The 13976-nt window shown below is 39.0% G+C and overlaps 1 protein-coding gene across 1 annotated transcript in view; it reads right to left on the reverse strand.

Moving 5' to 3' along the window:
• Positions 1-13976, reverse strand: part of SPOCK1 (SPARC (osteonectin), cwcv and kazal like domains proteoglycan 1) — a gene marked incomplete at both ends in the record, with an annotated part of 262949 nt that overhangs the window by 83287 nt on the left and 165686 nt on the right. The window lies entirely within an intron of this gene.

Consider the following 13976-nt stretch of genomic DNA (forward strand, 5'->3'; position numbering starts at 1 on the left):
CTACTTGGCTGATGCAACATTTACTAATTATCATCAGCATACTGTTGTAAGCTGATTCAAAGTTCACTTCATAAACCACAAGCCAAAGTTACAATACAGATATGTTTAGGCCACGAGCATTTGTCTCTCACTTGATAAAAATTTACAAGGAAAGGGAAAGCATCACATCAACTTTGCTGGAGACTTAAGAAAAATAACGGCCATCTGTTCCCATACTACAGTTAAAAAACGATGTGATACAATGATTCAGCTAGAAATCTATTCCAATGCACTGCTGAACAACCTTATCACAGCTTTAGAAAAATATATACGGATATTTTAAAAGCAATTTCACTACAGCTTGCAATTTGCAACACAATACTGACTGATGTAATGACACATTCAGTTGCTAAAATAATGAAAATTCTATTCTTTCATCTGGGTTCAAGTTTTCTTCCAGTCTAACCTTTGTCACAGAGATGACTAAATCTGCAAAGAAGATTATGTCCACAGAAGGAATCCAATCATGATATCACAAACTATGAAAATAGAAGCAAAGTATTAAAGACTAAATTCCCCTGTTATTTTGAAGAAGTTTTCTTAATCCACAGAGCAGCATCCTTCTTTCAGATGCATTCTGCCTTGCTACGTTACCAGTGCACCACATGCTGAACACCACAGATATGGGGTTGCTTAGCTCTGATACTCAGCAGATACATTCTCTGTGGTGCTGGGGCTGTACAAACCACATCTTGAATTTTTCTGACTTCTCCATAGTCCCCTGACCTCCAACAGTGTTCTTTTACTAAGAGTCAATGTAAGTTTGGATGTAGCAAGGGACACTGATGAACAACCAATGGAGATACAGGACACAGAAGTGCTGCTCTCCCTTTGGAGCCTTTGATTGCCACGATCTCAGAAGAAAAGCCTTGTCTGTCTTTTGAGCAATTTTACGTAAAATTTTAGGTCACAGAAAAACAGTTAAGAAATGCTAAACTTGAAACATTGTATAATGCTGTAATCATAGAACGGCCTGGGTTGAAAAGGATCATCTAGTTTCAACAGCTCTGCTATGTGTAGGGTTGCCAATCACCAGACAAGGCTGCCCAGAGCCACATCCAGCCTGGCTTTATGATGGAAAGCACAGCCATCCTACTGGGACAGCACAATCCTAGGCTGCAGCAAATGTGGACAGCAGCCATAGACACAGAAACCAAAGAAGAAAAACTACTTACCTGTGGAAGGCCTCAGGTGCACAGGGATCTCCAGGGAGATACCTTCACCTCCACTGCCAACCCTTAAATGAGGGCTGGGAAGGGGCGGATCCGGGCTCCATCCCTTCCAGTCACTCAGCTGCATTGCTTGCACCTGAGCTCCCCTGGGCTGGCCCTGCCTTCCCACCAGCTGCTCAATCACTGCTTCAGGCTGTGGCTTAGCATTTCTGCTACAATTTCTCAAAGCCATCAACCACAAAACATTCAGGCTGAAGATGAGTGACTGAACTAACAAGCACCTGATCAAAATTAAATGCTGGCTGAAGTCCTTAACTAGACTGATGTCATTCAAAAGCCTCAAGGTCTTGTGATTTGTTAGACAAGCCTAAAATACATCACACAGTATTTGTGGACCAAGGTACGTCCCTTATACCCTTCACAGAAATGCCTTCTCCAGGAAGCTCAGCCTGACTTGCACAGAACTATAGCCTCCGCTTCCCTGCTCCTGTTTTGGCCACTTCAACCTTGGTACTACAAAGCCACTGTTTACTACAAGATTTTTAGAGAGCCAGTCATGTTTTCCACTCTTCCATCCTCACTTAAAGAAATAAAGTAATTAAAGGCTGTCCAGTTCATGTTATTTCAGCAGATAATGAAGTCTGGCCTTTTACACCATTTTACTGAAAAAAAAGAGAACAAACACAGCCTCAGGACTAAAGCCTGTTCCTGAAATCAATGGTGAACCATGCAAGTGACAGCTTAACCTACTCACATCCCCTAACCAGAATGGTTTCACCTGTACTCAAAGCATTTCATTTACAGAGCTGGATGGGCACAGCACTGCTCCTTCCCCATTTCATCATCAGACTCATTTTTTGATATTAAGGGGAAACTTATTCTCTCAAAACAGGGGAGTACTTAATAACAGGAAGAATTCACAGTGCAGTATGTCCCAAAGCATTTTGTTCTTTCCAAAGGAAAAAATTCAAGTTAGCAAGTTTAGGAGCAAGGGATTACTGCAAGAGATCTGCAATGATTGCTACCACCTGGGCTTGTGATTTAGTTGGCAGTGCAGCCCAGTGGCCATTTTGGTTGCAAGAAACAATTTTGGTTTCAAAAATAACCTTATTCTTTTAAAGCTACAGCTCTGCCAAAAACATCAGCACAAAACATCACTGCATTTGAAGAAAGCCACAAATTGTTTTTTTCAGCTTGGTTGAGTAAGAAATAGTTGAAAGTTTTCAGTGGATGCCCAGATCTCCCTCCTTGCCTTCAATGCCAAAAACACAGGTAAGCAGTCATATCCAAGAAAAGGTCATTTTTTTCCCCAAAAAAGTAAAAATTTTTTTTTTTTTCTTCCTGGAGTGCCATTTTGAGAGGCAAGATAAGAGTTCTGGAAGCTGTTCTAGCCTCTAACCCTTAACAACACATCAAACATCCAAACAAACAAATTAAAACCTAGACAAGAATGTTGGCTGCCACATGCAGACAGCATGCAAATCCCTTCTCAATGGAAGGGCACATTCACACACTCCTGGAGCATGTTTTGCTATGCTAATCATCTTGTTTTAGAGTAAATATGTCAGGAGCAAGGCAGGCCAAAACAAATTAAACCCTGGTTGCTTGTTTTTTCCTGACAACCAACTTTAATCCTGCTTCATGACTCAGAGTTTAAAGGATCCACTACAAATCACTGGGAAGTAACCACTATATCGAGGGCAAAAGTCCACCACGTTTTTAAAAACAACTAAACCAAACATATTTCATACTCTAGAAGGTAGATGTGATTGCATTGCCTGAGCTTTAATATGAACACAAAAACACTGCCCGCCTTCGCTTTTCAGGCTGATGAACTGAAAAATGTAAGATTTAAGGCGCAGTTAAGCTTTACAGAACTTAATATCTAAAAATTTCACTGCATAAAGAAGTGTCAGCATCTGAAAACACTCCTGCTTTAGCACAAGGAAAACACAGATTGACTCAGCTCCATTACTCACCATACAGACATAATACTTACCACATGCTGTGAAAATGTAGGGGAACCTCATGGAGGAAGGTGAAATGTGCAGCAAGATTTCCAGACACCCTCATTCCACCCCACGCTCCCCTAAACCACAGACCTACACCCCAGCAGTGCTCTTCCTATCTCAAACTTCTGTTGCAGAAAAGACCAGAAACTTTGACTCCACCCAGAGTTTATTGCTTCCAGGTGTGCCTGGGGAGCCAGAAGCCAAGCCCCAATTAGAGCTGAAGTGTGCAGCTGGCAGCCCTGCTAATCCCGGAGCCCCATCACACCTGGCACACAGCAGTGGCTCTGCAGCTCTTGCTGCTGGGACAGCCTGCCAGCAGGGTTTGAGTTCTGCCTTCCATTCGGCAGAAGTTTGTCTGATTGAACGATCAAAACATTGCACTTTATGTGGTTATGGTTTTCAAAATAATAATAACAAAAAAAGTGTAATTCCTGACCAACAGTGCTGCTTGTGGTTCTTGTTTTTGCTTGTAACAGTTCTTAGTGTGTGTATACACGAAAAGCCAAGACCAAAATGGAGACCGTTGCTCAACAATGATATTTTGTGCACAAACTTTTGCAAAATGCTTTTGCATTTTAGATAGGTATTAGACAAATATTCTTAAGTTTATTTGCCTTGGATGATGCAGGGAAAATTTAAAAACTTTTTGGTGTAAAATTTTTATGGGGAATATTTTGTCCTTTAAGGTCACACTCAGCCTTGTGTTCAATTGGAAGGGATCAACAAACAGCATCATCTGCAGTATGGAGATATGCATGTATCCATGGAGTATGGATATATATGCAGTTGAGCAAAAGGTGTAAGAAGTAAGCAGATTTTCACCCCACCCTTCAAATTATTGCACAAAGTTCATTTTCTTATCATTTACTGAATGAATTGATAGACTTGGAATCATTTATTTGAGAAGGCAATGATGTCTTAGCCCTGTTCTGGATCTCATCTCTCCTGTTGATGGACTATAGGTGTGCTGGATATTGCACGATATAACTATGCAATGTATAAAGACATGAAGTTAAAGGTAGTGCCTTATAGATTTGATACGGAATATCTCAATTTAGAATATCAGCTTTTAACTTCGAGACAAAAGCTTTTAAGAGGAAATGAACATATTGTGTTTTAGTAAGCTGCATATTTTAGCTACATAAACTAATGACAGTAAGTCAGAAAAAAATCAGAAAATTTAATATGGCAAAGTATATCAATATATTTTTTGCTTCAATAAATGTGTCATTTCACTGCCAGCTAAAAACAGCCAGAATATCAACAGATTATACAAGCAAGACTGATTCTGTGCTTTTATGTAATTACATTTGATCTTCCAAGTGCAAATTCAATTCCAGCTGTCAATGAACTTTAATATTAATAAAGAAATAAAATGCAGTAGATTTCATACTTTTCATCCAGAATGGCTACCATCGTTGTAGCTATATTTCTTCTCTCGTATTTTTCATACAAATATAAAGTTTAAAATGGAGATTATTTACAAAATCTACGAAATTTACTTTTCTTTCCCCCACCCCCAAATTTGCAAGATTAAGGCTATGTTACTCCTGTTCAAGACTGGCTATTCCCAAAGGCATGTGCAACATATTAGCAGTTAGTTAGCAGTGATGATTTTAGTCCACTTAAGTCAGGCTCCTTTGAGCATGGGCTGGCAGGGTTTTATTTTGAAAGTGCTGCCAAAGTTTTGGGAGGAAGCAGACAGTAGGTAAAAAGTTCTTCCTTTGGACTTTAGAATGTACTTAGTAATTTTATTGGACAAGAAAAAGACACTTCTTTACACAAAGGAGTTTTTGTTAAATGAATTTTTAAAGGTCAGCTGCAAATAGTGTAAAATTTCTCAAGTAAAAATAAACAAGTTACACAATTTCTTCTAAAAGAAAGTGTCAGGTAAACGAAATAGAGAGATTGGTACTGTCTCTACTGATTCTTGAAGTCACTGTTTCAGTGATCCTACACAAGCAAAGAATTTGGCTCAATACATGTCCACATTACCCACAACACTCACCTCTCTCTGTTTCTGCTTCCTACAGTAATACAGCTAATTATTTCTGTTCCTATCTGAATGATACTGAGCTGGTCCAGAATTTTTTTTTTACTAAAAAGGCCTTAATTAAAAAATATCAACTGAACAAAATCCAATTATATCATGGTGATTAACTGGAATTACTGGATGTTTCATGAAATTGACACTGGACATCTACATGGAGTGCCAGCTTATCACAAGTGTAATGCATGTGGATGCCCCATTTCTGGAAGCATTCAAGGCCAGGCTGGATGTGGCTCTGGGCAGCCTGGTCTGGTGGTTGGCAACCCTGCACATAGCAGGGGGTTGAAACTAGGTGATCATTGTGGTCCTGTTCAACCCAGGCCATTCTATGATTCGATGATTCTATGATTCTGTGATTCTCCACACAACCTTTGTGTGACCAGGAGTAATGGCCATGGAGACGGTTCTCAAAATTTGGATTCACTTTATCTTTCTTTCTTTTCAGGCCTCATCTCCAGTCAATGGCATTCATGCCATACAATGATGCCATACATCACATACAGCCACGCACTGTAATAGAATTAAAAATTTCAGTGCCAAGTATTTGTGCTTTCTGAGAAGCTGGCAGAAGTCTAACAGAGCACACTCACATGGCTTCCTGAAGCTCGAGCAATTCACTGTTGAAAGAGTGTACTGCCTGTACCTTCCCTATGCCTTGTGCAGTTTGTTCTTGTCTTCCTGAAGGAGGTTTATCACAGTAAAGATAAACCCTGTAGTGTCTGGCTATTTCGCCTTTCCTTTGTATAAGCTGTTTCTCTTGTTCTTGAGGAAAAGAGTGACAGAGCTGAAATTTGCTAGCTTAAATGGCAATGCTCTCTTCCTCTTTGTATCATTTTTGTGTTCTGTTTATTGGAGCCAAGAGTTTGGCCTCATTTCTGCAGCTTTTATATTTTTGTACATGATCTGTACATACCCCGAGCCACAACCAAATTCCCCTTGTATTCAACATATGCAAATAAAGCAAGCTACACACATTACCCTGAAAAAAAAAGTCACTAAGCTTTTGAATTAGACGTAATCTCCTTATTTAATACAAACAGTGTAAAATGGGAATGGACATATGCATAGAGTCATTTTTCTACTTGGCACTTCCACTTACTTTCATATAGAAATAATTACAACATACAGGGCTGCCTTGGCTTTTCACTGTCATCCTGTTGGACTTAGAGGCTACTGCTTTCCTTGATTTCATCATTCAAAGAAATAATTTCTATCTGATTGTACTAAAGCTCTTGATTACTTTTTCTTGCTGCCTTTGTATCTCCCAGACATGTGTGTTTCCTTGGTAGATGTGTGAAGATTCTTAATGGGTTGGTGGTGACTGAGTGCCTTTCTGGCAAAGCAGAACGAGGTTTATGTGAAACTTTCTTTTGCAGTAAACAGGAGGAGAGAGAACACTGACTCCCCACTTGCTTCCTGTGCTTTCAAACAGTGACAGCAATGAGATTATATCAGGAATTAACTCTGTCCATTGCTGGAGAGCATCAGGAGCCATAGGACTTTCTCAGACAGCAGGCTGTACTTGGAAGATAGAATTGGAAATGAAAAGTTTAGGGAAGAGTGAAAAGGAAAATCCCATCTGTTGAGGTGAAAGTGTATCTGTAGGTGAAGCATCATTCTGATGAAATGCAAAACAGACATTTCCACAGGAAGAAGAAGAATTCAAGAAGATATAAGGAAGAGTCAAGCTTTTACTTCTAACCACGAGTAAGAAAGCAGCACAAAATTAAGCACAGGGGAAGCAATGCATTGGGAGGAACATATCAGCTAGATATAGGGAGCGATGACCGTTTTGTTATAGCAAGACATTTTACAAGAAAAGGTCCTGATGTGTTTTGCAGGTGAAAAACCCTGAAGATTTTTTCATGCATCCTTCCAGACCCAGTGAGCAACCGACTCTTGAAAGAGATCAAAGGGTCTTGCAGCCCAGGGTGCTCAAGGCTATTGGTTCTGCAAGATGAAGGAAATTTTATTTTTGGCAGTTATTAAAGGATCAGAAAATTTGGAAAGGCTGACATAGATTCAGAGGTCCAAAAAGGCCAGAAAAACCGCAGCCTGTTAGGCTGACTGCTGTATGCAACACTGTCACTGGATCTGTGAGAACCCTCCTGTCTGCAACTGCTTGAGCAAGGTCCTTCAAACAGCAGCAAGGTCTGTGTCTAGACAGCTTTAATGGGGCATTTAAATAGGGACAGTGTTAAAAGGCCAAGACAGCTGGTTCTGCACAGTATCAGGATTGGTCAGTACTTGCATCCTTGTGGGGTGTTAGTACATGGCCTTACTTGTTCCTGGACTAAAAATTGTGAGATTAAGTAGTTATTAAGGTCATTAGAGATGTATGTGGATTTCTGCCTTTAAGCACTTTAATACATAAAAATAGTGTTTAAAAAGTCCCCTGCCTTCTCGGCTAACAGATTATTTGGTCTACAGGCAATTTCATTTTTAATCTCAATTTTTAATGATTTGCAACTTTTTGCCTAATTCATATGTTCTACAGCTGCACAGATATGGAAGCTGGCAAGGCACTCAAAGGAACAGAACCAAAACAAGAAATCCACACAAACATAAAATCCCGGTGTTTTTAAAGTCATTTTGGTCTCTGGAACAAGTAACACAGCTTCTAAACTCTGCCTCTGTTCTCATGAATTTTCATAAGAGAATTATTTTCCTTTTCATCGTTATTTTTATGCTAACATTAAAAGGACTTTCTGACACCAAACTATGCAAAAATATAATGAAGTGCCTTGAATTCCAGAGGAGGAAAGGACATAGCAGGAAGTTCATAATGAAAGCCGGAATCTTCTCTACCACTCCTCAGTTAGTAGGAATCTTTAGCAGCCATTTCTGAACCCTGGATTCTGCACGCTGTCTGTAGCCATGGTACTTTGCACAGTGTGCTTAGAGTTGAAGCATGCAGCAGATTTGGTATCTCTGTTGGCACTGACTTTCTTCTTTGACAGCCTATGTCAGTTTTCTTCCCTGCTACTAGAAAAGAACACTTTCTAAGAGGATGCAGTACCTTTTCTCTGCCCAATATGTGATTATTTTGATATTAAAATATTGTATTGATCAAGTCTGCCTCCTTCTGCTGGTGGATCTTGCCAAGATCAGCCAGGAAGCTGAATTGCTGATGGCATGTGAGATTAATCTTAGCTGTCACATTTGGTAGGGAAGGAAAGCTAATCCTTCCTCACTATGTCATACTTCATTCAATTAGACACCTTCAACATTGTTTTCACCAAATTTGAAGAGCAGTCACTTTCCACCATTTCTCTCCCACTGCTCATATTTCAAGTTACAATGGTGGGCGAGCAGAAAGGTGCAAGTTACTTAGAAAGGCCAAAATTCATGGCATATTTCTTGGCAGCATTTGACTGCTGAAGGTCCCGGAGATCCTGGACACACAGGCTTTAACACCGACCTCTTTCTCGGCCAAGGGCAGGTGACCAAAAAGTCTAACCTCACCAAACCCCAACATCTCACGTCCCTGCAGACATTGCTAGTTGGCAGAATGAAACTTTGGGACAAACAAGTGGGCTGAAATAGGTGGCAGACCCATCACAGGATCTGTATCAGCTCTGTCTTTCAGGACAGTTTATGACCTGGCTTTATTTTCTAGCAATAGTAGCATATCAATCACAGGCAATATATACCTACACATCAAAGAGTCCTACTGCCCAAAGAGGCTGAAGTGGTGGGTTTCTTTTTTTTTTCTTCTCTTTCCTGAATCATAAAGGCTCCAAAACCTTGTTGTCACTTTGCAACTATAGGGGGAAAATCAATGACATTCTCCCCAACGCCCCCACCTCCAATCCAAGCATCTTTAGACAGCTCAGCTGTGTTCTGCTTCATTATGTTGATTTTGCTTTTCCTAAGGCGAATAACATGCAGTCCTCACCAAAATTGACATGTTGCTGGTAGGGATGAGAAAGCAAATGCATTTTAAAAACATAGTAATATGCTTTGCCCTTAAGGCACTAAACCAAATGTTTCTTTTTAAAAATGACTGCATTGTACTTCTGTTGTGTGAATACTTGCTAACAGTGTAACAAACAATCAGTTACAAGCTGTGCTAGCAAAATATTTGCCCCTTCTGACACATTTTATTATGAGAGAGGCTTATTAAATTCACAAGAAGCCTACAGCAGATTAAACTCTTGAGGATTTTTACAATTAGCATACATTACCTAATATTTCATATATGGTTTTTGAATAGAATTGGCCTGTCAAACAACAGCCAATTAGAAAAAAAAAAAAAATCAATCCCAAAGCCACCTCCAGAGTGTAGTCAAAATCCACTATTCAAGGTTGGTTCGGAAAATCATCAGAATGCAGTTTCCTATGCCAGAATAAAATGAATGTTAGTGAAATGTATGCTAACCAAACCAGTTATAAATATTATAAGGAGCTGGGTAATTTTAAAATCCCATCCTTCTTAGCATCTAAATAGGCTAATGCTCCTGTTGCTTATTCAGCACTGCGGATTTGCAGAGCTCTGTACTATGAATGTCTAAACATTCTGATGAATTTCTCAACGTATTCAGCGCTGTCCGTCTGGTTCTTTGATGGTGGAGATTGAGCTCATAATATCTACATCATTCCCAGCTTCTCAAATGAGGCCATCAAGAACATTACCCATCTTATATCAGACTGTATCTTAATGAAAGGCGACTAGAGCTTCAGGAAACTCCCAAACCAATAGAAAGAATTTACATAATCATATTAATTTATGATACTAACTGAATGCACATGATCCAGTCTAGGGACAGCACGTGCCAAAACACACCTTTAGGTGAAATTTGAAGATGAACACAATCGACATACTTGCAGAAACTGCAAGATACACATTTCATGAGCTACTTCCACTGAGTTATTAATGTTTCTCTTTACTGTGACCTTAAACCATGAAGCCTATCAACCATGCATTACAACCATCCATTCTTTCCATGTTCCTCAAATATTTAACTCCAAAGGTTTCTGCATGGAACTCCTGTATGGAACTCCATGGAGGCTCAGGCTGTCATTAAGTTGCAATTTAGACATATATTTACCCATGAAAGTTTCAGCATTTTATAGCAGATTTCTCAAAAGCAAGCTATATCATCTGAGTCTCAAACAGTGATATAATTAGATATACAGCATTACATTACCTGGTACTTATATGGGTTTTGTACAAAAATTTAAAAAGATTTAAATATTTGTTGCTAATTTATTTAGGAGGAATCGATTTAATGCGGATTATGTTGTTGGCTGGAAATATGCCACCTTACTTTGAATCACTCCTTCCCATCTGAATTTCACTTCAGCACTTATTTCCCTTCGTTTATCTTGCTGTGATCCAACACACGTCTGTGTCCTTTCCATTCTGATTTTGTCCCCATCCATTCTTTGTGACAGCTTTTGAGAGACCAGTGGACTGAGCAAGGATCCACATTTCTTCACCTCTATCAGTTCATTTGGTTTAATCCTGAATTAACAGTCTTCATAAGAAATGCCTGCTCCTGAGCACATTTCTTTCTGTACTAAACTCTTTTTCTGAGCACCCAGATAGATTTCACAACAGCCTATCTCCACTGTCCTCCTGCTATCTACTGAACCCTTGTACCCTGTTCTTGTTCTTTCTTCCCACTATTTTCTGTGCTGCCCTGGTAGAAAGCTAGGGACTGCACTCATATTTTTTAGTAGTACTTTTTTCCCCCAGTGTTCTTGCATTTCCTCATAAAGCACTTTCATTCTTTCAACATCTCCTGGCTGTCATTTGCCTTCTGCTTCGTGCCCTCTGTCTCAATCCTCCAGCCCTATTTTCTCAAGATTTGGCCGACTTGTTTCAGGAGAATTTTATAAAATTGTTAACAATCGTGGTGCTCTTTCCTACTAACTCTTTCATTTAACTATTTTTATTCCAGTCCTTCAGCCTAACTACCCTGCTCTGACCTCCTCCCAGCTGATCTCCTTTTCCTTCCACTTTTCCACTCATAGCTCTGAAACTTCCTTCTGCCTCACTAAACCTCAGAAATTAGGTCCCTCAGTGAAGAACTTATTTCTTCACTTAACTCTTAACTATTCTTTCCACCTCTGCTAGGGAGTATCGTATGAAGTATTATATTCTCTCTAGGTGGTCTCTCAGTGTCATTTTGATGCTTTGCCTCTCAGAATCCAGTCTTCTTATCTTTCTGCCTTATCAGACTTCTACCTGGGAAGTCTGAGAAGCTCTGTAGGCTCCCTCTGGTTTATTCTTCCATCTATTTTTCCTATTATTATAATTTCTTCTCAGGAGTGTCTTGTCCACATCAGAAGCTCACTATGTCAAAGCTAAGCATGGAATTGTTCTTCTCACATCAACTTCTGTATTTTTTAGTCAATTTCAATTCAATTTAGTGGGTGAAACTTGTTATGAAATGAATAACTCTCATTGTTTCACCAAAAACTGGAATATGAGTTTCTGAAAGGATGATGAACTTCGGTTCTACAGGCAGCTGGTTAAAAAGTAAAGCAAAAATTTCTGAAATAACAAAGGAACTAATTAAAACACTCTCAGACGTCTGAGCTCTTTCTTTGCTAAGCTAAAATATTGTTGCAAGTGAAAAATTTATACACAGATAAAACACAGCAGCTCAAGAAATTAACTATTCATGATGTGCTAAGTGGGAATGACCACGGTGTAATTCAATTTGGCACCCTTGGGTTTCAGGTAAACTGGATTAGCTAAGACTAGAAAAGTCTGTCAAAGGACTTGAGAGAGATTTAAATCCAGATGACTACACAGAATAATGGCACACAGCATTTCAACATACAGCAACAAAGAATGGACAGACTAATTTATATAACAAAACTCCAACATGTCCTTTCTGTTCAACATGGACCATCAATTTAAATGCCAACAAAGTACAAAGAAAGAATGTACAAAGAAGAGAAAAGAAAAAGCAAGGGACACACAAGCTTCCTGTACTTCAGGAAGCCACCATCTGAGGCAAAAGACTGGATGCTAAGCTGAAAGGTTTGTTTTCCTAATGGCACTTTAAACTCTTTTTTAACTAACTCTCTTCTCCTGGCTTCTTCACTCTTTAAACAAGGGAAGGAAAATCTTACATTATGCTTTTTTATTGAGTTACAATAACAGAACTAGCACGTGCAGAGACTACTGGTTCTTATTAACTTTATACCCTTGGAAGACACCATTCTCTTTAGTAGCTGCACACAAACAGATGAATAATACTAGCATAAGCTATAACAACGCATGCAATAACAGGGCATGGTACAGACACAGTAGTTTTTGAGGCATAATGCATGGTGTGCTACTGCCAAGTAATTGAGGGTTTGAAAGAGCCTTTCTCCCACCAGAAGATGTTAAAAGAGAAAACTCCAACTCAAGCTTAAAAGTTTCAAGATTAACTAAGAAAAAAGAAGCTTTTATCAATTGGAGTGAACCTTTTTGTTTATTGAAGATTTTCTTCAAGGTTCAGTCTTTCTATTAAGATTAAAAAATGCTAAAAAAATCCAAATTTGTGAAGAGACCAGAATAAAGTTTCTCACCAAGAAAGAATACGAATAAATTGATGTAACGAAAAAAGATTACATCACACTTTGTATTTTTGAAGCCTTTTGAGGTTTTTGCTGTTCGAAGACTCAAAGTCATTGCCAAGTGAAACAGGAGAAAAATCACCTGAAATTTTAAGGCTGCCATCTCCATCAGTGACAGTTTAAATGCAATTTCAGAACAAAACCAGGCGACTTTCACTTTGTACCATTAAGGCAATTTACAAACAAAAACAGTTCTTAGAGTGATCACAATCCCAGGCATTCACAAGATTTGTGAGACCTTTTTTTCATGGATGTTGCAGGCGGAGCAGCAGCTCCTTTTAATGCTCTGAAGCATTTGCTTTTCTCAGAAAAGTAAGAAGAGAGATAATGATAGAAATTACCTATTTGTCAGCATGCAAAGTTAATTCTGAAAAAAAAACCCAACCCACCAAGCCCCCACCAAGGAAAATAAAGAAAAGGCAAATTGTGAGGGAATATTGGGAATGCCTGCTCTGCAATGTCAACTTACAGAAGATATTATCTGAGAAAATGGGGAAGAAACGAGTCTGGGAATTTATTTTTAATAGTTGGCATTTGACAGAGATCAGTGAATACCCAGGCAAAGAATTTCATTTTTCAGAAGTCATAATCCAGTTTCTTCATCTCTAACTGTAGAAATAAAATATGAAAGAAGAAATGTGAGATCACTTCTAAGTAATGGAAACAAGAATCAGAATGTCTCCAGATGCTTTTCCAGGAGCAAAGCCACACTCTGTCTCTTGAGATAACCATAGAAGAAAACAATGTCTCATTTCTCCAGCTACAAAAGATAATTGAATACTCAAATCATTTGTGGGTAACTTTATGATACAGACTGTTGAAAATCTTTAGATAAAATGAGTTTGCCATGCCATCAAGATAGGAGGTACTGATTAAATCAGCCTGATTTTACTAAATCCTCCAAGGATGTACAATGGAAAGTCTTGGGAGAGGACTGTGTTTGCTCTTCCATTAACAACAGCAGTACAGACTCAGCAGAGCCAGGGTCTCAGGTGAATGTCATTATCATCAGGCTACTGAGTTAATTTTGTGTAATTAATTAAATATTCATTTGGTCAGACAGGGACAGATACCAATTTGACAGTCCAGTGACTAGGGCACTCACCTAGGCTAATGAGATGG

Source organism: Tetrao urogallus (genome assembly GCF_951394365.1).
Source record: "Tetrao urogallus genome assembly, chromosome: 14".
In the NCBI taxonomy this organism is placed as follows: Eukaryota; Metazoa; Chordata; class Aves; order Galliformes; family Phasianidae; genus Tetrao; species Tetrao urogallus.